The sequence below is a fragment of the Aedes albopictus genome, chromosome 3 (genome assembly GCF_035046485.1).
Source record: "Aedes albopictus strain Foshan chromosome 3, AalbF5, whole genome shotgun sequence".
NCBI lineage: Eukaryota > Metazoa > Arthropoda > Insecta > Diptera > Culicidae > Aedes > Aedes albopictus.
Window position 1 is genome coordinate 5,986,323 of NC_085138.1, and position 25,000 is coordinate 6,011,322.

At 40.9% G+C, this 25,000-nt stretch overlaps 1 protein-coding gene across 13 annotated transcripts in view; it reads left to right on the plus strand.

Moving 5' to 3' along the window:
* Positions 1-19,777: 19,777 nt before the first annotated feature.
* LOC109432457 (uncharacterized protein CG43867) overlaps positions 19,778-25,000 on the plus strand; it is a 917,308-nt gene continuing 912,085 nt past the window's right edge. For 6 of the 13 annotated variants that reach the window (XM_062860249.1, XM_062860247.1, XM_062860246.1 and 3 more), the window contains exon 1: positions 19,781-21,143. The gene's annotated coding sequence lies outside the window, so the exon portion shown is untranslated. Of the gene's footprint in view, positions 21,144-25,000 lie in introns of all 13 variants that reach the window. The other 7 variants (XM_062860239.1, XM_062860244.1, XM_062860243.1 and 4 more) reach the window with 3 other exon arrangements.

Sequence of the window (25,000 nt, forward strand, 5' to 3'; positions counted from 1 at the left end):
TGAAAGGATACTTGGCAGAACTACCAGAAAGAATTACAATAACATCCGTGAAACATCCAAATCTTTGACGTTCGTTTTGCTACTTTTCAAAAATGGGTTACCTTGATTTTCCATCCAAGCATGCAACATTTGAATAAATCTTGCGCAACAAAAATCTGACAGCGCAACTCATCAAAATTACTCACCAAAGACGGTGATTTTACCAACACAGCTATGGTGTGCTGATGCTTTCTAAGTGATGAACCATCTAAGTACAAACCAGCCACAGCTGCATGGGAACGTGGTTCAAAATGCACTATTTGGCGAAAAAATGCTGAACGCGCACACATTTTCTTGAAAGTTGTCCAATCAGCCTGACTAGTTTCATAAGTCTGAGCCACAGAGGTTTTACCACTGACAATACATATTATTCAGTAGAAATTTGCTTCAAGAACATAGTTAGCACCCTCTATAATGCTCAATTCAAAGCGTTTTTTTTTTCTTTTTATGTGTGTTTTAACATAACGATAATTCTACACTAATGGGGCACGTTCGGTGTAGTACTAGATTTGTAGTAATGAGCTGAATTTTTGTATGGTGAGAGGTCAATTCTCCGTTTCTGCAATGAAATGGTGCAAAAAGGGTGGGTATTATGATTCCTTGCCTAATTTGATGCTGTTTGAGCAAAACTTTGGATAGCTATGTTGTTTATGTTGCAAGTAATGGAGAAAACAACAACACAGTAGCCCAAAGTTTTGCTCAAACAGCATCAAATTAGGCAAGAAATCATAATACCCACCCTTTTAGCACCATTTCATTGCAGAAACGGAGAATTGACCTTCTCACCATACTAAAATTCAGCTCATTACTACAAATCTAGTACTTCACCGATCTGCCCTATTCAAAGCGTACTGGGATCTGAAGAATACAGCTTTCTGAGTGCGTGATAGTTTCCTTCGCTGTCCGCTTTAGAACAGTTTAAAGAAAGGAAGAAGTTTGTAAGTCGCAGACGAAGTAGGCCTATTTGAAGATACACAGTAGTGGAAATAAAAGAAATCTGCTCGTCCTTTCTAGTTTTTCTCTAAAAGTTACATTTTCTATTTTTCATTTGCAAAACTGAAGTACCTAATAGTGGAATGTTTTTTTTTTTTAATTTTTACTAGTGTTACTAACGGAAACGCTTGGTTGTTTTTCTATGTGTTATACATAATGGATATTCAGGCCTTTTGAACCAACATTCCCTCGCTCATGCTTTCGAGGTTGGAAAATTCAAACAAAGACGGGCATCGGAAGGACCACACATTGGCGCACGTATGTGCTTGTGAGGAAAAAGGCAGTTGATTTATTACACTTTTCTTCAATCACAAGTGTTCATCTCTTCGGTGCCTTTCTTCCCCTCGGCATGCTTTTCGCAAGAAGCGACTTCATCGTCCTGTCCTAGAAGAAGGAAGAAGGGAGGCCATTTCCCCCTTTTTGGCCATTCAAGCTGCACATGAATCATTCCGATGCAGGTTTTGCGAGCCTCGCGCTGAGGGAAAGCGGAGAATTGTTTTATGTCATGGGTACGAGACAATGGCATGAATGGATCACAATCTTGATTTGGTCTTGATTTTTTCTTCTATCTTGCAAGGGGGTGATGGAATAGGAATTATGGGTTTTGTTCCGAGTCATGAAGGTGGTTGGTGCTAGAAGAGAGATTGCAGGTGGGTTTTCATAGATGTGATTTGCTGAGTGACGAGCTGCTGATGAGATTGGCTATTTTCTTGACATGTGGAAGGATTAATTTGCTTTTGGTTTGAGCTTGATTAGTAGCATCAAACAAAAGAGTTTTATCAAACTCATCAAGATAGGAAGATGGATGGTGGAAAGTGATTGTCCTGGAGTTAATGAACTTTTGTTTGAGTTTGAGTTTCTTCGAAAAGGGGTTTGGTGTGTCTGTGAATACGTGACTAAATTTGAAGTAAGTATGCTTAAAAGTAGAGCCTGTATCTTTAATAACGGAACACAGAAATACGGCTGTAACTTTGGAATAAACTTGAATTGTTTTGCAAACAAATGACAGTAAAAACTTATGCCAAACCCGGTGCAAAATTACTAACTGAGCTTGAGCTTGATTGACCGTCCGTGAATGCTTCTCCAGTATCGCAAGACCAGCTACACTCACACAAGGAACCAATGAGATATATGCCGGGGACTAGCAGACATATCTTCAGTGTGTGAGCGTTGTTGATCTTCTACTTTTAGGCGACAATGGCGCCTGTAACGTCAGGTTATAGGTCAATGTGGGGAAGGGGAAAGACGAGATTATTGCAATCGTCTGCATCCAGTAGACCGAATATACCTCTGCATCTGCACAAATTCATGCGGATGATGGCGTGTTCGTGCGATATGGTTGGCAGAGTGTTCACACATTCGTGCGTGGATGCCAGGCGTAAGATTAAAGATTAATGTGTCTATTACTCTGAAGATGATGCGCGACACAGTTCGCTTGATTGCATAACTCGTAGCCGTTATCTGACGGATTGACACTGTGCTGTGAAAGTTGGAATGAAAGGAAACGGCTTTTTAACCCATTTTTGTTCTAGCAATGGCCAAGAATATGTGAACATGCATGAGTTGTATATGTAGAGAGGAGGGAGAAAGTATATAGGAAGATACAAAGTAGGGGGAAAGGGACGAGCCAGGACCTTCTGCAACGGAATCAGAAGTGATAGCCACTAGACCACCTAGCCTGTCATCAGTACTTTTGACTATAGCTCAAATTCGATGAAGGATTTCTCCAGCAATTTATCCAGGATTTCCGCCAGGATGCTTCATGAGTTCCATTGAGGCTTTTTTAGGAATTCCGTTAAGAGATTCTCAAGGAGTTTCTCAAGGAAATCCTTAAAGAGTTCGTGGACAGGGATGGGAACACTCACTAGCTGTTTTCTCAGAACAGAAGCATGCACTCATGGAACGATATAATGACGACATTTGCTTTATGGTTTTGTCTAAAAGTTTGTCGAATAAAGTAGGGGTCACACACGCATACCAAAGTCGTGACAGAGCTGTGAAAGCGACTCTCCACAAGGTGAGTGTAGTTTACATTCACCGCAGCTCCCTCACGACTCCGATATTCATTTGCGACCGCTACCTTATTCGACAAACTTTTAGACAAAACCATAAGGCAAATGTCGTTCATACATCGTTCCTTGATTGCATGCTTGAGATCTGAGAAAACAGCAAGTAAGTGTTCCCATCCTTGTTCGTAAACTTCATCAGGAATTGCTTCAGAACTTCCTCCTGGAAATCCTTCGCGAATTTGTTCAGAACTTCGTGAGTTCTTTCAGAGGTTTCTTCGGGAATTGTTTCAGAAGTTTCTCTAGGAATTCCTTCAAAAAGTATTTCGGTCACAAAACGGAAACTATTTTTAACAAAGCTGAATAAAAAAAAATCTTACATAAAATTTTGAATTTCCTTCGGCAATAACTTACGGAAATCCTACGGCACTTTTGCGTCGATACTAGGCGGCAGTTGGAAATTTCTTTGGGAATCCCTTGTGAGTTTTTTTATAGGAATTAGTCAGATAAGAGTTTTGACTGGGCGTTTGATTGGCAACCCTTTTGAAAATACTTTAGGCATTTTTTAGCAGAAATTTCTTTGGTAATCTCGTTGGAAAATTTCCCGGCAATTCCTTGCTTTTAGCAATATCTTCGGATTTAGTTTAGCCAATTTCTTTGGAAATTCTTTCGATAATTTATTAAAGATTTTTCAATAATTTGTTCAGTGAAAGATTTTGCTGCGAACATTTCAGCAATTAATTTGGGAATGTTCTTATTTTTATTTCTTTCGGAATTCCTTTGGAAATTGCTCGAGGATTCTTTTAACAACTTATTTGTAAATATCTTCAACAATTTCTTCGGGAGTTGTACTGGCCATTTCTTTTGAAATCGATGGGATATTTTTTCTTATAATATTGTAGGCAGATCTTTAAGAAATTCTCTTGGTAAGCCCTTTGAGAATTCTTTCAGCAAGAAACTGCTGAATCCCTTCAACATTTTGGTAAGGTTTTGGGAAGTTTTTTTTTTAATTTTGATTTATTTGATAAAGCTTCGGCAATTTGTTCTCCATTTTTATTAAATGACTTCAGCAATTCCTTTTCTCTGGCATTTTTTTCTATATTTTCATCGCTAATTTTCTTAAAAATTCATTCAGCAATTCTCTCACCTATTGCTTTGATAATTCCTACAATAATTTCTTTGGGAATAAGTCATGCAATTTCTTTGTATCATCGTCAGAAGTTTCTCAGCTGCTTCATTCGAAAATTTCTTTGGCAATTCATTGAGGAATTCGTTCAACAACTTCTTGTGTTACTCCGTCAGTAATTCGTTTGGTAATACTCTTGCCATTTTTTTTTTGATAATTTCTCAAGGTTTTCAACCTGCTAACTGCCTTGGGAATATGCCCAAGAACCAAAAAGAGGAGTTTTTTTTGGTAATTCTCTAAACAATTTCTTTTGCAAATTATGTTAGAATTCCTTTATTAAATTTATTAGGGTTTTCCTCGGCAATTCTGTTGCTAATTTCTTTGGCCAGGCACAACTTCATCGACAATCGTCTTTCAGATTTCCTTGAACATTTTTTCTCCAATTCATTCAATTCATTTGAAAGGTCTTTTTGGAAACTCATCTCAAATTATTCGGACCAAGCTAACCTCTAAAACATTACTTCAGGAGAAACTCTTCTAAGGACACTCGTGGGGGAATATTCCTGGAGGATCTTCTGCATCAATGAATCGTCCATGAAGAACTCCAACAGGAACGTTTCCCGGAGGAAGATCTTGAGCGATTCCCGGAAGAACTCATGGAGCAATTCACGGAGAAACTCCTGGAGCAATTCCTGGAGTCACTCTTGAAGGAGCTCTTTGAGGAACTCCTAGAGCAACTCTCAGAGAAATTCCTGAAGCTATTCCCGGAGTATCTCCTGATTTAATTACCATAGAGAGGGAGAGAAATTTTGAAGGAACTCCTGGAGGATCTCCCGGAAGAATTTCCGAAGAACTGTGAAACTTTTAGAGAAATTCACGGTGGAACTCCTAGAAAAGTTTCCACTCATATTCATAGAAGAGTTCACTAAAGAAATCTTGGTGGCATTTGCTACGAACCTTCTGGATGAGTTCCCAGTGAATCATGTCATCTTGAAGAATCCTCGGCGAAATTCCTGGAGGATTTCACAATTGAATTCCTTATGGAACTTCCAGTGGAACTCTTGAAAGATTTCCTTACGAAATTCGTGGTGGAATTCTTTAAAGAGCTTGTAGAGACATTATTGATTTCCTTTAGATTTTTCAAACATTTATCATCTGGTTTTGTTTTGCCGCTTGAACATTATCATACACCCGGAACTTAAAGTTTTTTTTGAAATTCACCGGAGCTCCGATATTTTCGTGTGTTTCTTTATCGGACCACCCTTCTTCTTCTTCTTTATGGCTCGACGTCCCCACTGGGACTTGGCCTGCCTCGCTTCAACTTAGTGTTCTTTGAACACTTCCACAGTTATTAATTGAAGGGCTTTCTTTGCCTACCATTGCATGAATTTGTATATTGTGAGGCAAGTACAATGATACAATGAATGCAAGTACAATGATACTATGCCCAGGGAGTCGAGAAAATTTTCCCGACCGGAACGGGAATCGAACCCATCGTCTCCGGATTGGCGATCCATAGCCTTGACCACTAGGCTATAGACTGTTTCAGAAATTATAAATACACTAACAATTAACTGCCCTTTTCAATTTGAGCACAATATCCAAAAAAAATGCCTTCTAGCTCTCATAGTAAGCATGCTAACGAAGCAAATAATACCAATTTCGTTGATGTTTCTGTTAAAAGATAAAAAAAAGGGCCATGTAAACTAGATGATTAAAATTTGAAGTTGCACAAAGTGGTCAAAAAATGTAGCATAGTAGAAAAGAAAAAAATCTCACAGATAAAATATTTAATTTTCAAACACAATAAAAATTGCTGTATCGATAATAAAAGATATTCCTCGATTGGTAAGAGTAACTTTTAGTGGAATATTTGATCAAGAACCACCATAACAGGCCTTCTCAATACCAAATTTTTTGCTTCAAATTTCTCAACAACACCAGTAGCAACAAATGTTAAGCAAACGAATGTCTTAATTACTGCTTACTGCATTCGTTTTTATGGTATGACAAGCTTTGCCATCTGAAGGATCGAAAGAGCTGGAAAAATAAATTTGTTCAGATTAAATGCGTTAAGGAAAGCTAAGAAACTGTGTGGTAGTTCTAATGTTCCGTAGAAAACCTTAAAAAATAAGAAACTTGATCTCCGAAAAAATGTTGTGAAAATGCCTTTATCGATTTTTCCCAAATTTTGATCAAGGCTTTCATTAGACCACTTGTTGAGAAAGCGAATGTAATAAAAATTTAGATAATTTTTGGTATTTAGTAATAAATAATGTTGAAATCATTAAAAAACACCTTTGTGCAAATGCAAATTTGAAAAATTTAGTTATTTGTTAGAGAACTCGATTGTTATTTAAATAGTCAAGACAATTGGAAGGATATATAAAAATATAGAGTACAATATGCTACAATCTGAATGAATTTGGTAAAAATCATTAGAAGAGTTCATTTAATTTAATAAAAAAAGTGTTTCTGAAACAGTCTATAACTGGAGACCCCAGTGATGATAATGATATTGATTTTCATTCTCAAAATCGGCTCGAAAAATTGATTACAAACAATGTGTTAGACTGCATAGAACGAAGATCGTTATCAAGACACATCGAGAACCCCTGTCAATTCACAGGACCCCCAGTATAGACCAACAACGTGACGGCATTTGACCGGAACGATTCAACTGCAGCCTGCCTGCATCCGTTGGCAATACGATGACAGCAAACGGCAAAGACGGCAATGATTTACGACCGCCGTTGATTAGGTGTCATTTTTCCTTCACGGTTTTTTGCCGCTGGCATGGCCTGCTCCTGCTTTGTCCGAGAGTTGAGCTTTCCTTTCAGTAGTGCACTACTACGATCCGACCCCGGCGCGACGCGACGACCGGGGAGTATGTTTAGACAAGCCTGACCACATCCAAACAGCTTTCCGGAACGATTCCAATTTGCAACAGCAAACTGCCATTCATCCAGGACGGCCCGGACAAAGTCCCAGTGGGACTTGCTCTCCCTGTACAGTGTGGGGAGCTCAAATTTCTCCCGTTCGGAGGGAGCTTGGATGCGATATCGGCACTGCGTTGAAGTGCTTCGTGACACAAGGCATTGACTTTGTTTACATGCATGCCAAACAGCGGTGACGGACGGGTTGTGTAGGTGGCATCACAATAGCAGGGAATATTATTTATGACACTTGTGCGAATTGGGACTCAATTTCCTGCGCAAACCACCCGGCATGGCAGGTCCCTGCTTTGCCTAAACACTAGCAGGGCGGTTGAAAAGCTATACGGAAAGTTCTAGGTAAAACCGATATCCTTGACAGAATGTCAATTTTTGCTTCAACATGTTATTTTATCTTGGCTCCATAGGAAAGTTCATTTTAACTCGTGTTACTAGAGTGGCTGTATGGAAGCCATTGAGATTGCTTATAGATGAGCTATTTTACCCTGTGGACCCCCCTTTGAGGAAAGTGGATCTGGTTGAGGTCGATGCAAGCACATGGTACCTACATTTAGAATTCCAACAGACACGTGGTTAGGGAGAAAGGATGCTTCCGATTAGTGGCGACGGCAGTCGATTCAAACCATTTGAATCGTTTACACCGTCAAACGACTATTGTTTGAAAAATGGCGGAGGCATCCTAGTGGGGATATTGATATAGGGTTCAATATTTCTGTTGATCGACGTTCGAATAGAACTCTGATAGTGGCAGCAGCATTGTTTATTTCAACAATGAACAGGGAAATTACTGGGTCTCTTGTCATGACAGAAAAACAATTGGAATATGCTTTATGTAGGCTTTAATATTTATTGGAAGAGTACCTGTTGAGACCAACAGTAAACTACTAGGGTAAACGTGTGACATCCTTTCGGCTTCAACGGAAAACATGGGTCACATTTCTTTGTTTAACTTCTAGCTTGCCTCAAACGACGTAGACCCAGGATTACAATTGACCACTCCAAACTGTTCCAGAAGTTACTTGATATGCTTCTCCTGGTCCAGGGAGACCGTTCCGTCATAGCCCAGATCCTTCATTTGGAATTTCTGCATTAACTGCTCCTCCAACGCATCGACCATGTCTTTATCGTTGGCAAACACCAGCAGGTCATCCACGTATACGGCCACGATGCGAACTTTGTCGCCGTTGATCAGGAAATAGACGCACGAGTCCATTTTCGATTGCTGCAGACCGATGTCCCTCAGTATCTTGTCGAGCTTCTTGCTTGCTTAAGTTCGTATTGAGCCTTCTTCAGACGACACATGTGTTGCCTCTGGACACTGCAAAACCTTCTGGCTGATCCACGTAGATCTCCTCGTCCGTCAAATCGCCTTGAAGAAATGCCGTTACTGCGTCAAGCTGATGGATCTTCAGCCCTAGTCTCGCAGCCAATGCCATCAGATAACGGACCGTGGAGTATCGGACCGCTGGTGAATAGGTTTCTCCATAGTCGACTTCTTCGTCAGCTTGAATACCTATTGATTCCAGCCGGCAGGTCGCACAGCTCCCACGTCCCGTTATCGCTGTGGGATTTCATCGACGCCTCCATTGCTTCATATCATTCGCTACTGTCGTCGGTTTGCATTGCTTCTCTGCACGACTGCTGTTTATCCAGAAGTACCTGAGTTGAGTACAGCACTTCTGAAACACCGAGCACTTCGGCTGCATCAGCCAAGTAGGCTTTGCTAACCACGTTGCCCTTAGCAACGACTACTGGTGTCGCTATGTTGTTTGCAACTATGACGCTATCACTCTTCTCTTCTGCTTCTTTCAGGATTGCTTTTCCGCGACACAAAATTCACTCAGCCGGACTGTCACGACGATGCTGGACCGCATAAACACTGAGTGTCTGTCGAATATCTTCGGTGCTTGTTGCCCGCCTCTGCGGTTACACCGGAAACACTTCACGTGGCTCTTGTTCGATTTCTCTAACTTTGGCTTCGCTCCGGGTTGGCCAGAGAACGCCCGTCCAAACTCGCTTCCAGAGTCTTCAGATCACTTCACATCCTGCAGAATCTTCGCACGTATCGTATCTGCTTGCATCTGGATTCCAGACGCTGCCAGACCCATGATCAAGATGATGGGCTCATATTGCTTTGGCAAGCCCATTAGCAGAATGCTAGACATACACCCAACGTTCACCTCGAAACCAATCTGCGCCAGTTTGTGCCTGGTAGACATCCGCAGCTGGTTGACGTAATCCTCTACCCTAGAACAGTCCACTAACTTTGCTTCGGTTGCCGAAGTAGTCCGAACTCCCAAATGTTCCACTGCCCTAGAATGCAGCCTTCAAACTTTCCCATGCTTCCTTCACTATTGCAGTGTTCTGGACTCAAGCAAATGGTTGCTAGTCCTCACTCCGATAGCTCTTCCGTCGGGTTTTCCGACCCCGTACCTTCTCGGATCATTACCATTTTTGCGATATGCGAAGGCCCAAGAACTGTAGTTTTCCTGTCCTCGTGACCATTCCGCCAATGACAGCGATATGCTTCCTCCCGCTGGTAAGATTATTGAATTCGTCACTACCGGTGCTACTTCAACGGAATCCGCTTGCTGGCTTCCTGCTCCTGCTGTTCCGTCCGCGGACTTCCGGCGCATAGAATTTCTTCTGAACTGTTGCCGTTCATTCTTCTTGTTGGAAATTTCAAAAATCTTCACGATTTCTTCGTTTCTTCATGATGGTGAACATTTTTTTTTTAACTGTTTGTCCGTTGCTATGGTGACATACAGGGAATACTCAAAATAACTGGGACAGGTAAAATTTTTACTTTTCAAAAAATGTTCAACTCGCTGTAACTTTTCGAAAAGAGCATCAAATATTCTCAAATTTTTACTGTAAGCTCATCAACTAGTTGTGTATCAGTGGTTCAAATTTGGAAAAGATCGGGTCATTCTACACGAAGTTATAAAGTTTCTAGAAAAGGGTATAATTTTTCGATAGCCAACTTTCAGCTGTTATACTCCGGAATCAATTAACCGAATACAATGAAATTTTGATCATTTATGACTAATATAATAAATTTTGAAAAACAGTTGACTTAATTTGAAATTATTAATAAGAAAAAAAGTTATGGCGATTTTATTTATTCCATGTTTTTTCAGTAAATTTATCTAATTTTCCTATGCATCCCATTACTTTTTCAATTTAATGAAGGCTATTTGGTTGCTTTTCTTTGAAACATAAATATATTCAATTCAATTAGAGGGAATTTAAATGAACTATAATTACTATCTCAAATTTTGAAACGATAATAAAGTTTTGGATAAATTGGTGTTATATTAGAAGAATTTTTAATTTAGTAAAATGTTTTTAATAGCTCATTATATAAGTCATAAATGATCAAAATTTTAGTGCATTTGGATCATTGAATCCGGAGATATAACAGCTCAAAATTGGCTATCGGATAATTATACCTTTTTCTAGAACCTTTATAACTTTGTGTAGAATGGCCCGATCTTTTCCAAATTTTGACCAGTGATACACAACTAATTGATGAACCTACAGTAAAAATTTGAGAATATGTGATGCCCTTTTCGAAAAGTTACAGCGATTTGAACATTTTTTGAAAAGTGAAAACTTCACCTGTCCCAGTTATTTTGAGTCCATAACCTGAAGGAAAACACGTGTGGTTGCAACGGAATGACAAACCAGAACTATTTATTGATGCTAAAATAATTCAAGGGCTACTATGACCAACACCATTAAAATACGGAACTCTTGGAAGTATTTTGTCCCTTTTTCTTTCATTCATCATTCACCTCTCTCCAGAAGTTTCATTCATCCAGAAGGATTCAGTGATGCATCCAGGAGAACCATCAGGAATCCTTCAGAAAGTTCTTCAGAGATTGCTACACGAGCTCCCTCAGGGATTATTCCAGAAGTTCCTTCAAAGATTCCTCCAAAATTCCAAGCAGGATTTCTCCAGAAGTGCATTTAGAGATCTCTTCAGAAGTTTCTTCAGAGCTGTCTCCAGTAGTTTCTTCGGACATTGAACCAGGAAGATTCAGCGCTGCCTTTAGGAGTTTAATCATGGATTTCTTCAGCAGATCCTTCAGGTATGACGACACGGGTCCCCAGAGGTTCTTTAGTAATTTCTCCGGGAGTCCCTTCAAAGATTCGTCCGGGAATTCATTCAGAATTTTCACCTGGAGTTCCTTCTGGGATCCTGAAATTCCTTCGTGATGCCTAATGGAGATTTTTCAACCATTCCTTCAGTAGTTCTTTAAGGGATTGCTCCAGTTGTTCCTTCAGATATCCCTACAGAAGTCCCACCTGGGATTAATCCAGCAGTTCCTTCGAGGATTCCTGTAATACAGTAGTACTTCCTGGGATTTCTCCAGTAGTTCCCTCAAGAATCTCTCCAGGAGTTCCTTCATGGATCTCCCCAATAGTTCTAAGAGGATTCAAGGATGCCTCCAGGTGTTTCATAAGAGTTTCCTTCAGAACTTTCTCCAGCTATTCCAACAGTAGTTCCGTTAGGTATTCCTTCATAAGTTCTTTCAGAGGTTCTTCCAGAATGATTCAGGGATGCCACCTGGAATCTCTATAAGAAATTCCTCCCAAAGCTCCTTTAGGAGGTACTACAGCAGTATCTACAGCGAGTACTCTAGGAAATCCTTCAGAGATTTCTTCAGGAGGTTACGGGATTCATGCAGATATTTCTTTAGAGATTCCTCCAGGAATTGCTTCAAGGGCTCCTCCAGAAGTTCTTTCAGATATTTACCCAAGAATTCCATCATGGATCTCTCCTGAATTTCCTACAGATTCTCACAGAAGAATCCAAGAATAACTACAGGAAAATTCAGCGTTCCTCTGGCGTGTCTTCAGAAATTTCTAGATTTTTTTTTTTGATGGATTAGTCCAGAAGTTCTTTCTAAGATGCCTCAAGGAGATCCTTCAGGAATTCCTTCAGCAGTTCCTTTAGGAATTTTGGGCAACGCTTCTGAAGTTCTTTCGGAGATCTTGCCAGGAGGACTCGGGAATGCCTCCAGGAGTTATGTCAGAGATTTCTCCAGAAGTTCCTCAAAAAGTGCCTACAAGAGTTCCTTCAGGAATTCTTCTAGAAGTTCCTTCAAACATTTCTTTAAGGTTATAATTAGGCTTATCTTCCAGGATTTCTTGAAGGATCTTTCATGGAGCTCCTCTAAGAACATTTCCAGAATTTCTTTCAGGGAGTCCTCTGGGAATTCTTTCTGAAAATTCCCCAGAAATCCGTTCCAGTTCCAATCCAGAATTCCGTTCCAAAAATTCTTCGGGGAAACGTTCTGGAATTCCTCCTGGTAGTTCTTTGAGATTTCTCCTGGAAATCCTTCGAGGATTCCTCCTGAAATTCCTTCGAAGATTTTTCTTAGAACTCCTTTAGGACTTTCCCTTCGGGTATTTACAATGGAACTCGGGGATTCCTCCTTGAATTTCTTCGGGGACTTTTCTTCGAATTCCTCCCTGGATTCCTCCTGATAATCCTTTGGGGGTTCCTGCTGAAAATCGTTCAGACATTTGTCCTGGATTTCTTTCGAGAATTTATCTTGAAAACCTTTCGGGGATTGCACCTGAAAATCCTTCGGAGAATCTTCCTGGAAATCCTCCAGGGATTCCTCCTGGACGTCCGGCTGGAATTTCTTTGAGGATTTTTGCTGGAATTCCTTCGTAGATCCCTGCTGGAATTCTTCCGGGGGTTCCTCTTCGAATTCCTTAAAGGATTCTTCCTGGAATTCCTGGATTCCTTCTGGAATATCTTCGGAATTTTCTGCAGATTTTTTAGGGATTAGTTCAGAAGTTCCTTCTTAGATCCCTCCGGGAGTTCCTCCAGGAATTCCTTTAAAAGTTCTTTTAGGGACTTCCAGGGATTGCTCCTGGAGTGCTTTAGGAGATTTTTCCAGGAGGATTCAGGGATGCCTCCAGGAATTACATCAGAGATATCTCCAGAAGCTTTCTTCCAGAAATTCCTACAAGAGTTCCTTCAAGAATTTCGTTAGCGCTCTAATCAACATCCCGACTAGAAAATTGTAACAAAAATATAACAAAATCATAACAAATCATGATATTTATAACTCATTGTGATATAATCATGTTCAACATTCTTGGTGTTTTCAAAATACTATAACTCAATGATATCACATTATGTTATAAATGTTGTTTCTTAACTCATTGTATTATAATTTAGTTTTGAAGCTTTGACATTTGGGAGATAAAGTAACAAAATTATATCAAATTATGATAGTAACCAGTAATCCTGAGCCTGAAATTCATATCACATTTTGTAATAATTTTGATATGATCGTAACAGAATAGGTTATGATCTTGATTTGGCCAGTATACTTTTTTTTCAATTTTAGTTATTTTAACATCATCCTACAGCTAGTTTATAACATAATAAATTAGAGAAAAATATTAAAACATCAAAACATAATATGATACAAACTTGATATAATTTTCTAGTCGGGATATCTCCCTAATTTTTTTGAAAGATCTCTCATTGAGCTCTTCTAGAATTTCTTTCAGGGATTCCTCCGAGGTATCATTCTGAAACCTCTCTAGGTGTTTGTTCGAACATTTCTCCAGGAAATCCTTTGGTGATTCCTCCAGGAACTGCTCCCGGACTTCCTTCGGGAATTCCTTCTGGGATTGCTTTTGGAATTTTCTCGGGGATTTCTTCTGGCAATCCTTCGGGAATTCCTCCTGGAATTCCTTTGGGGATTCTTCCAGGTGTATCTTCGGTGATTCCACCACGTAATTATTCGGGAATTCTTCCTGGAATTGCTCCGGCATTCTTCCTGGCCATCTTTTGTGGATTTCTCCTGGGATTTTATCGGGGATTCTTCCTGGAACTTCGGTGATCCCTCCTGGATTTCCTTCGGAGATTTTCCTCGAAATTCTTCCGAGGATTTTTTCTTGAATTCCTTCGGAAATTCTTCCCAGAATTACTAGAGATCCTTCCTAAAATTTATATGTGGATTTCTCCTGGAGTTTTTTCGGAGTATCCTCCTGGAATTCTTTTTATTTTCCTTGAATTCTTTCGGGGATTGCTCCTGGCATTGCTTCTGGGATTCCTCCTAGATTTCTTTCGATGATTCTTCATGAAATTCCTTCGAAGATTCCTCCTGGAATTCCTTTGGGATTTCTCCTGGAATTCCTTCGGGGACTTCTCCTGGAATTCGGGGATTTCGCCTTCAATTATTTCTGGAATTTCTTCGGGGATTCCTCCTGCAATTCTTTCGGGAATTCCTCCTGGAAAGCCATCGGAGATTCCTCTTGAAATCTTTCGCGACTTCTCCTGGAATACCTTCGGAGAGTTTTCCTGGAATTTCTTTGAGGATTCCACCTGAAGTTTCTTCAGACATTCCTGGGTTTCCTTCAAGGATTCCTTCTGGACATTGATGATTCCTTCTGAAAATCGTTCGGAGAACCCTCCTGGAATTTATTTGGGGATTTTCGCTGGATTTCGTCCAGAGATTCCTGCTGGTATTCTTTCGGGGGCTTCTCCTGTAATTCCTTCGAGGATTCTTTCTGGAATTTATTTGGGATTCTTTCTGGCATTCTTTCAGGGACTCTTTCTGGAATTCCACTGGAATTCCTTCCGGGAATTTTCCAGGAACTCCTTCCGGGGTTCTTTCCGCATTTCCTTGTGTAGTTTCTTTAAGGACAAACGTGTTGAAATCTCTCTTCAACAGTGCATCAGAACTTCAAACGCACAAATCTCAAGAAACTTCAAACAACAGTACATTTTATTATTCTGTTCTTGCTCACTTGTAATAAGCTTAAAATAAGAAGATCAGGTGCACTGGTTTTGTTTACGAAGAGATTTGTGAGCTCAAAATCGTGAGTCGGTGCCAAAGTCGGCCATTGTGGCGGCAATTTTGGGACTCGTTAAGTCTGTCCTTAAAATTTCAATCAGAGAGTTTTTTAGGAGTTTATTGAACCACCAGGGCTTCATACAGCAGTTTCTGCAGTGGTTATGCCAAGAGTTCCTTTAGGGATTCTCCCACGAGTTCTTTCAGAGATTTCTCCAGGAGATTTTTCAGGAATTCCTCTGGCAGTTATTTCAAGTTTTCCCATGAAATTCCTTCGGGGACTTTGCCTGGGGATGTCTAAATAGTGCGACCTCATTATCAAATTTGATTGCTTCTGGAGCTTCAAAGACGAGCACGCCCACTTATTACGCGCCTTTGTTCAGTGCCAGTTCAGCCGACCTGTAGCCGTCACTTCGCTCCATTCAATCCTCATCAGTGCAAGATCTTTGCATCCTCCTCCTAGTTCTTAGGCAGGATGCGTGGAGTTCTGCGATTTGTAGATTCCATTTGATTCCATCAGTAAACTGGTTTGCGTATATTCTTCGGTAGAGATTGTCTTGGGATTCCCCATGAAGCGTTTTCTGGAATTCCTCCTGGAGCATCCCGAGAATTTACTCAGTTCACCGGGAAGTCCTCCTAGAGTTTCCCAAGAATTAGTCTAAGTGTTCTTCAGGCATTTCTCTAGAAGTGCCCCGGGGTTTTCTTTAGGAGATTCCAGGCAATTTCTCAGAAGCCCCCGAGAGTTTATCTTGGAGGGATGGATTTTCACCAGAATTTCCCTGAAATAGGCGTTTCACGAAAATTTCTCCAGACCCCTCCGAGAATTTCTCCAGGAATTTCCCGGGAATCCCTCCATGGGTTCTCCACGAATACCACGGGAATTCCTATAGAAGCTTCCGATTAATTCACGCAGCATTTGTGGTACAACTCCTCCAGAATCTCTCTGGGAATTTCTCCATGATTTGACTGGGAATACATAAATTATCCAAAAGTTCCCTCCAGAACTTCCATGAAATTTACTCCACGAGTTTCCCAAGAAGTCATCCAGCAATATTGCATGGTTCTTTCATGATTTCTCTGGAGTTTTACCCAGTGTTTAGCAAAATTCCTAAAGAAGCTCCTCCGATTTATTTCCAAGAGTTCCCCAAAACATTCCGGATTTTTTTTCCAGAAGTTAGTCGGGAACTCCTATAGGATGGTTTCGGAAATTCCTCCAGCAGTACCTCAGCAAATCCTCCAGGAGTTCCTCGGGAATTCCTCCAGAAGTATCTCGGAAACACCTTCATGAAAATCCTCGGGAATTCCTACAAGAAATCCTAGGGAATTCTTTTAGGAGTGTGTTCCTAGAGGAATTCCTGAGTGATTACCTTGGTGATCCTCCAAGAGATCCTCGGGAATTCCTCCATCAGCTCTTCAGGTATCTCTGCAGAGATATCTAGGCAATTCCTTCAGTAGTACCTGAGAGTTTATCAACTCCCAGGGAATTCTTTTAGGAGTTTCATAGAAATTTCTCCACCAGTCCCCAACATTTCTCCTAGGAAATCCTCGGAATTCCCTCCATGGCTTCCCCACGAATACCACGGGAATTTCTATGGAAGTTTCCAAAAATTCTTGCAGCATTTGTGGTAGAATCCCTACAGTGTTTACCTGGGAATTTATCAATGGTTTTCCGGGAAAACCTACATAAATTATCTTGTAAACTATTCGAAAATTCCATCCAGAATTTCCACAAAACTTACTTAAGAAGATCACCAAGAAGACCTCCAGTAATAATGCATGGTTCTCTCCAGGATTTCCCTAATTTTTTCTTGGTTTTTCCCGAAAACTCCTAAAGAAGTGCTTAGGATTTATTTCCACGAGTTCAACATAAAAATTTGAAAATTCCTGCAGGAGTTTCTCGGGTAGTCTTTCGGGAAATCCTTGGAAATTCCTTCAGAATATCGTAGGGCATTTCTCCAGAAGATCCTCGGAAAGTCATCCTGGATTTCCTCCGGAATTCTCATTAGCGGTTCTAGCTTTTTCTTTTCTCTGACTTCTTCCTTGATAAACACGAGAAAGAGCGGAATACTCTTTCTCGTGTTTGTTTAGGAGAGTGAGCAAGAAAAAATAAAAAGCTAGATTCGCCAATGTAAATTTTTCAAGGAGGCCCTCGGGCATTCCTTCAGAAGTTCCTCGGGTATTCCTCCAGAAGATCCTTGGGAAACCCTCCTGGAGATCGTCGGGAAAATTTCTCAAGGAGTTTCCTATGATTTCTACCATAAGTCCTTTGGGAATTCTACGGGAATTCCTCCATAAGATTTGCGAGAATTCTTCCAGGAGTTCCTCATACATTCTTCCACGAGTTCCTCGGAAATTCCTTCAGGAGTTCATCCAGGAATCACTCGGCGATTCCTCCATGAGTTCTTCGGCAACTCATTCAGGAGATCTTTGGGAACCCCTGCAGAAGATCCTCGAAAAATCTTCCAGGAGATCCTTGGTGATCCTCCAAGAAATCCACGAGAATTCCTCCAGAAGATCCTCGGCAATTTCACAAGGAGTTCTTCAGAATTTCTCCAGCAGAGTTCCTCGAGAGTTCCTCAAGGAGTTCATCAGTAATTCCTCCAGGAGTTAATCGGGAATTCCTCTAGGAATTTCTTTGAGAGTTTCTCGAGAATACCTCCAGGAGTTCTCGTGAATTCCTCCAGCAGTTCCTCGGCAATTCTTTCTGGGATTCATCGGGAATTCCTCCAGGAGTTGAGTGTTTCTCGGAAACCCATCCAAGAGAATTCCTTCGGAGCTCCTGAAGTTTTTTTTTTTGCATTCCCTGCAGCAGTTTTCCGTGATTTCATGGGAATTTCCTGGAGTTATTCATAGGAACATCCAGTTGATCTTCTGATAAACCCCTAAAATAGTTCTTGATAATCTCCTGGAAGTATTCCAGAGTAAATTCTAGAGGGCTTTTCGAGAGACTCCTGGAGGAGCTCCCACGGATCTCCTAGAGAAATTTCCCAGGAACTTCTTTGGGAATTCTCGAGAAACTCCTTGAGGTATACCCGAGAATCTCCAGAAGTAATTCCGGATGAATTTCCGTAGAACTCCTGGATGAGTTCCTTTTGCTGGAGGTATTCACGAGGAACCCCTAATGGAATTGCCAAGGAATTCCCTAAGAACTCCTGAAGAAACTCTTGGCAAACTCCTGGAGGAATTTCCGAGGAACTCTTGGATCTAGGAGATCCAGAAGATCCAGGAGATCCAGAGGATCGCCTAGAGGAATTCCCAAGCAATTCGTGCAGAAATTCCCGAGGAACTCCTGAATAAAATCTCAGCAAAGTCCTGAAGTAATTCCCGAGATACTCCTGGGAGAATTATTCCCTAAGAACCGCTAAAAAAATTCTGTAGGAACTCCTTAAAGAATTCCCGAAGAACTCCTGGAAAAAATTCCGAGGAGCACCTGAAGAAACTCCCGGAAAACTTCTAGAGGAATTCCCGAAGAACACCTGGAAGAATTCCCGAGAAACTCTTGAAAACATTTCTGGAAGAATTCTTGATGAAATTTTGAAGGAGTTCCGGTGAACCTCCCGAAGGGATTCCGGAAAAAATTACTAGAGAAATCTTCGAACAAATTTGCGGGAAATTAGCTTTCTTTGAAAATCAAACGAAGTTCTGGTTAGAATTACCGAAAAAAAAACATCGGTAACACTTTTAGAAAAAGCCTCTGTTTTTAGAGATTTTTGAAAAATTAGAGGAGAATTCTCAAATAAATTCCAATATGAAACTCATAAAATTAAATAAAATGAAGAATTTTTGATGGCATGAACGAAATGAAAAATTATATTAACAAGTATTTGATTGCTCTGGAAATAACTTGTATCTTGAAGAATTTATGAAATTACCAACACATTCCTGGAAGTTTTGTTTTCTATAATTAATTGCTTATCTAAAATTAATCCAATACTTCAGCAAATATTCTTAAATTTCCCAGAAATGGTTGTTGTCATATCTGAACAGTATTTAAAAAAAAAACTGCTCCAAAATTTCCATCAATAGAAAAATAAGGAATTAGTAAGTTCTTATCAACAAAAATTATAACGCATTTCATCTGAAATTGTTCCAAGATTTGAATTATTGGTTTGGATCAACAACATAAATATTACTTTTCAGCTTTCAAATGTCTTCAAAAGTCTTCACATAAATTGAAAAGTCTTCAATATGTCTACACAAAAATAAATGTCTTCACAGAAGTTCAAATGTCTTCAATTTGAAGACATGTCTTAATATCTGGCATCCCTGTTGCCTAGTTGCTTTTGATATCGCCCTCAATATGAGTAGTGATGCAGCTTTTCTAAGGTTACTAAGATGTTACAGCGGTTTCTTTAACAAACAAATCGTTTGCGTACTGTGTCACCAAATATTTATTTTTATTCTAGTTATTCTTCTTTTCCTGCCCAGTGTTGCGCGCAACATTTTTGTTCTCGTCCATTAGCCCATGTGGTAAAATTCCACTCCGGCTTCGCAAAGATTCAAAATCCATCAGCTGTGCACTGCGGACGACGGTCACGGTGTTGTATCATCTTCCCGCACATCTCACTACTCACCGGTCCAGGCTGGACTGCTGCGCCTCTCTCACTCAACTCTCGCCCAACACAGATGCACTTAGAATCGTCGGTGGCTTGGTTGGTAGCAGGTGGCATGGCATCTAGGGGGACCTCTCGCCATGCCACCGCCCCCGCGCAAAGACCAGACGAACGCGAGCGAGCGAAGGTTCAAAACAAAACGTCAAAAGACGGCACAGCGCGCCGCATTCTCGCGTGCTCTTCTTGGAATCCGCGAGCGTAAAAACGGTTGCTTGTCGCGACTCGCGAGCGGCGGTGAGATTCCAGCCAGAGTCCACCCTTTCCTTTTTAGTGCTTGTTTTCCAGTTGCGCGCAGTGGTCGTGTTTCGCGTGTGGTTCTTCGGATTTTTGACGGATGCGGGAGCCGATTTCGGTGCGGATGCTCTCTCTCACGTGTGCGGATTTTGAAATTGAAGCTCGCGGGCGGGTTTAGTGAGAGCGAAAGAGCGAGAGAGTTCGCGAATTATCATCGCGTTCGATGGTGTTTCTCACGGTTGTTGATGTGCTTGCTTACAACGTGGGTAGTGTGTGTTGATTACAATTGCCGATTGTCACACTTGAGTGAATCTTCTAGGGATAACCGACCGCGGTGTTAGTTTTCCGTTGTTTTTTGTCGAGTTGTGTCTTCTTCGGGCTGTTGCACAAAACGTATTTCGTTCGGCGACGGTGATTTGATGGTTTTTATGGAAATGGGAAGTGATTAAGTGAGTTAAAAGGAAACCAGTTCTTGTGATGTGAAAGAGATAGTTTATGGTGATTGTTTGGCGAAGAATTACGCCTCGATCTGTGTTGGTAGCGAGATTCCTAGTGCAGGAATGATAAAATTGCGTGTTCCTTTGAACGCACTCGCATTTTGGTTTTCTATGGAGTGATGCATGCAGCTGGTCGGAAAAGAGAACCCATCGGAGAGTGCACCTAGTGAAACAATAACGTGTTGATGAGAGAGCGAAAAGCAGAGCATCAGCAGAAATCAGCGGAGCAGAGAAGATTCACATGGAAATCTATAGTGAGTGAAAATAATTTTTCTCGCTGGTCGATGGCAGTAGGCTGCGTGTGTTGAAAAAAAAAAAACGAGTCTCGTGTGTTATGCTATGTGTGGCCTAGCCTGCTGAGCCTTATTAGCGAGCAAGAAATATCGGTCTGTTTCAAAGCGGTACGCGTTTGTTGGGTTTTTGTATGATGTTTTTATTTGCTGGAGGTGTGTTTCGTTAATTTGTTGGAAGAACGAAAAAGTCTAGCCAGAGCTGGTTGAGATTCGAGGGGTTTCCGAGTGAATTATTGGTGCAGATCTGCTAGTCAAAGTTCGGTGGTGTGTCGCCTACTTTTTTCCGTGGTGTGTCCAAGAGGTGCTCTAGAAGTCCCGACGTACTAGGGAAAAGAAATATTGATCCGGTGAAACCAGAAGCGAGGAAGCAAGGAGAAGATTGCTGTGATTCGTGAAAAAAGTGAGTGTGAAGTTCGTGTATTGTCGTTGAACACCAGCCAGTCTGAATCAGCGTGTGTGTCTCTGCTGGGATTATCGATCTTGGTGTGTCCCGAAACGGTGCCATATGGATTAGAAGAGGACACCCCTGCTCTGCATTCACGTGGATTTGTGTCTAAATGTAAGTTCAGAACCTTTCATATACGGAACATTCCAGGATGCATCGGAATGTGGCTCACATTGTTACTGCTGCTGGCAGGAGGCCATGTAATGGAATTGTCAAATTTAATTAAAATGTTGAACAGGAACGAGGGCTTTGCCTTATCACCGACCCGGTCGATGTAGGCCATGACTGGTTTTGCGTTGCCAAGCGTAGTTACGGGTGATGCAAGGAGGCCCAACCCGGAGCGGCTGGACTCGGCTCAGGAATGTCGTCAGTCTGTAATGGAATGGCATTCCTGTACATTCCATTCTACTATGACTGGCTGCGGCTCTATAGCTAGCTGTTACGAGCCACCGCTGGTGCTGGTTGGAGGATGTAATCGATGTGGAAACCGTCGTAGGTGCGATGCCATGCGACTCTCCTCCGTTCTCTCTGGCGCTCTCACTTTCGTCGCCGTTGCCCCGTGCTCGTTGTTGTTGTCGCTCTTCTGGTTGTGTTTGGTTTGGCATCGTAGCAGGCCCCGCGATGTCTTCGCGGTATCGTCGCCGCCGCCTGCTGATGGTGGGTGCGTGTCAGTTGCGATTGTGGTAGTAGGCCTTCTATGGAGCGTACTTTGGCCTACGAAAGGTTTGAGCGCAGCAGCTAAGGGCCGTATGCATTGAGATAATCGTTATTAAAGAAATTTCTTTACTAGATCTGTCTATAAACAAAAGTAAGGAATATTGCGTATTAAGTACAAAACACTTATTATTTTACATATTTGTTTTATTACGAACTTGAAAATAATATACTTAAATGCATGTTCCATCCAACATACTTTTTTTTTCATGACTTAGAAATTTCTAGTAATTAGGAATACGATGAGTTTTGTCAGCATCCATATAAAAAGAGTAATGATAGATAATGTAGTAAACTGGCTCTTACTGGAATATGATTGTTGAAGGACGATACCAAATGATTACAAAAGGGATTGGAAGAGTTCTTAGGTCATTATGGACCCGTCCATATGAACAACGTAGACTCTTAATGAGGTTGGCGGTCTGACCAAAGCCATCGCTCCTTATAAATTGAAAAAAAAAAATATATGTAGACTAAAGTCTACGAAGGGAAAGACGGATCTCAGATGGCCAAACATGAGTTTACGTATAGTAGTTCTAAGTATTTCAGAAGGCTTTGTCATAAACAGGAATTCAAGATAGTCATAGAATCCTAAGCTAGGTATTCAGAAGAAGAAGAAACATATCCGCCCAAATGCCTATCATCCTTGCTCATGCCATCGAAGGTACACTATTATGACGGCTTCCAGCAAGCAAGCCAACAGCAGCGTCACCGCCTACTACATACCGTTTCAATGATTTTGCAACTGCTGAGGTGCATTTTTTTCCTCTTCAGTACTTGATTAGAGAATGGTACCCGCTTGCTTGGACGATAGGGCATTGGATTGTATACGCCGTGGTTGCACTACCACTACTAGTAGTGCAACTGTTATGTATTTGAACGAAAAAATATTAAGTAAGAAAGAGAGAATCAATAACAAACCGAGCCGCCGTCCAACGACGCTTGCTGAGAGTGTGTAAATGGCTGCAGAAGCTTTAAAAAACGTTGCATTTTTCTACACTTGCCTTCGTCTATCCATCCATCATCTATCTCGTCCGTACGTCGTCGTGAGCTGTTTTTTTTTTCTTCTGGTGTGGCTAATCACTAATCAGGCAGGCAGCAAGCACAGTTTAGCGGCACTCAACACCGTTTTCAGTGAGCTTCAGTTCAGCAGCTGATTTTTAGTTTTGAACCATGATTATCTGTGTAGGAAAAGATCGAGGTCCACTGTGTTCGGGACCGGCAATTATGTATTGTATAGAGAATGTTGACCTATGGACAGGCCCGGATTAAGGATTGTGGGGGCCCAGGGCCCGAGCGAATGCGGAGGCCCCTTGGCAATGGGCATAAACAAATGCTTTGTTTTCAAACAGTATTTGAGTAATATGAAACATAAAGTTTATGTTTAATAACCACAAAAGGTTTTTGTGGGGGGCCCTAAAGCAAAAGACAAGGGATACTGAGCTTAGCATTAGTATTAAGCAAGTCGCAAGAATTTGTTGGTGGTACAGTCTTAGTCCGCTCCTTCTCATCCGTTACCAAAGCACAGAGATTAAGAATTATTTAGAAATCCTCTACAGGATTTCGAGGGTTAATCACTGACTTTTAGACAAGATTGACACAATCCTCCAACTGTCGAGAGCTGTAACAGAGACCTCTATCCTCCCATATAGACATCAAAGGAGGCTGGAAGTTAGTTAGTAAATGCCACAGGATACGTTTGGTCAATGACCTACTGCGATCTTTTCTATTTATTTTGAACTGCGCTGTGCATAAATTGAATCAGTGCGTAAAAGTTGACATTTAAAATGGGATCAGAGGGATTCTTAACCAAAAATTCGAGTCAAGTCCAAGACACTGAAGACGACCTTACAGTTGAGGTCGAAATACGTATCTATCAAAGGATGCAAATTGTTAGTGGAATTAAAAGGAACAGTACTTAATACGTTTTTCTTTTTACTTTCAAAAATTCGCACTCTTTCAACACTTGTACAACCTTTCCAAAGTCTTGACCCGCTTGGGCTTCTTAGCCACCTTAAAAAGCTTCTTAGCCATACCTCTTGAACTTCCCAGAAGCCTAATTTTCCTTCCCTTAAATCTTCTGAAACCTTAGACAACTCTAAATTATAGGAAAAACTAGGATACAGCTTTTCAGAATCCCCTCCCTTAAACCATCATGGAAGCCCAGTTGGGTCTCATAAAGAAACACCTCCCGAATGCTCGCCCCCTTATTACGTCCATGAAATCCATTTGAGACTCTCTTTGGTCATCCTTAAATTGATATTCCCTTGCTTTTCTTCCTTAAATTCCTCTGAAAACCTCCATGATTCATCCTGCCCACTCCTGAATCTCTGCTAGGGCTGACGTTTCGTCGCCGGCAAACATAAATAGTTTGTTCTACTAAAACAAGACTGCAAAGTGGGAACTATGTATAGTGCACCACTTGATCATAAGGATTACACGAACGCTTTGTCAATACCCAGCAACGCTCTTCGTTCTATGTACCATCGCCACGAAGTAGAAGAAAATCATTATCGTGGCGTTAAGTACAGGGGGCCAGCAAAAGGCAAAATCCCCGTAGCTCACAACAAAAACACGATCAAAATTGTTTGTGCTGAAAATTGATGCATTACACAATTTATTACTGATTTATTTGCTATCTCCGCGTTGCCGTGTAATTTCGAACGATTGCACGCCAAAATTTTGGTAACCTTTTGCTAGTTTTACACGTTTTGCTTAAGTTATAACTTATGGTAATGACTAATTCGCAAATGTCGTGCACATCCCAGATCTGTCAGTGTGCCCAAAAGTGTCAATTTCCCAAACATGTCAAATTCATGTGTACTACGGCACATCTATTCGTGGTTGACGTTCGCGGGGTAGCTGGTTAAGTACCATGACATATTTGTAAATCTATTGGATAAAAATAAATGAACTGCGCTTTGACCCCTTTTAATAAGAATTCCATAAAAATCCAGGAAATCAACGAATATTTTCTTCAGGCTGCACCTCCTAAATTTCTGTAACAATCTTGTCTGATATTAGTGTAGAGATGTTTGTTAGTAAATTCAACAGTTAGTAAAGCATCAATTCTTTCAAATTTTCCATTACGTATTGTGAATTTCGATTCTCGATTGACGATATGGAGTGTATCTTAATACATAACTTTTGATGAATCCACTAAAAATCAAATTTGTTTTCAGAAATTCTTTTCTAAATATGTCGCTTTCCAAATAAGCATCGCTGAAGTAATCAATAAAGTGCCAGAATCTGCTGTA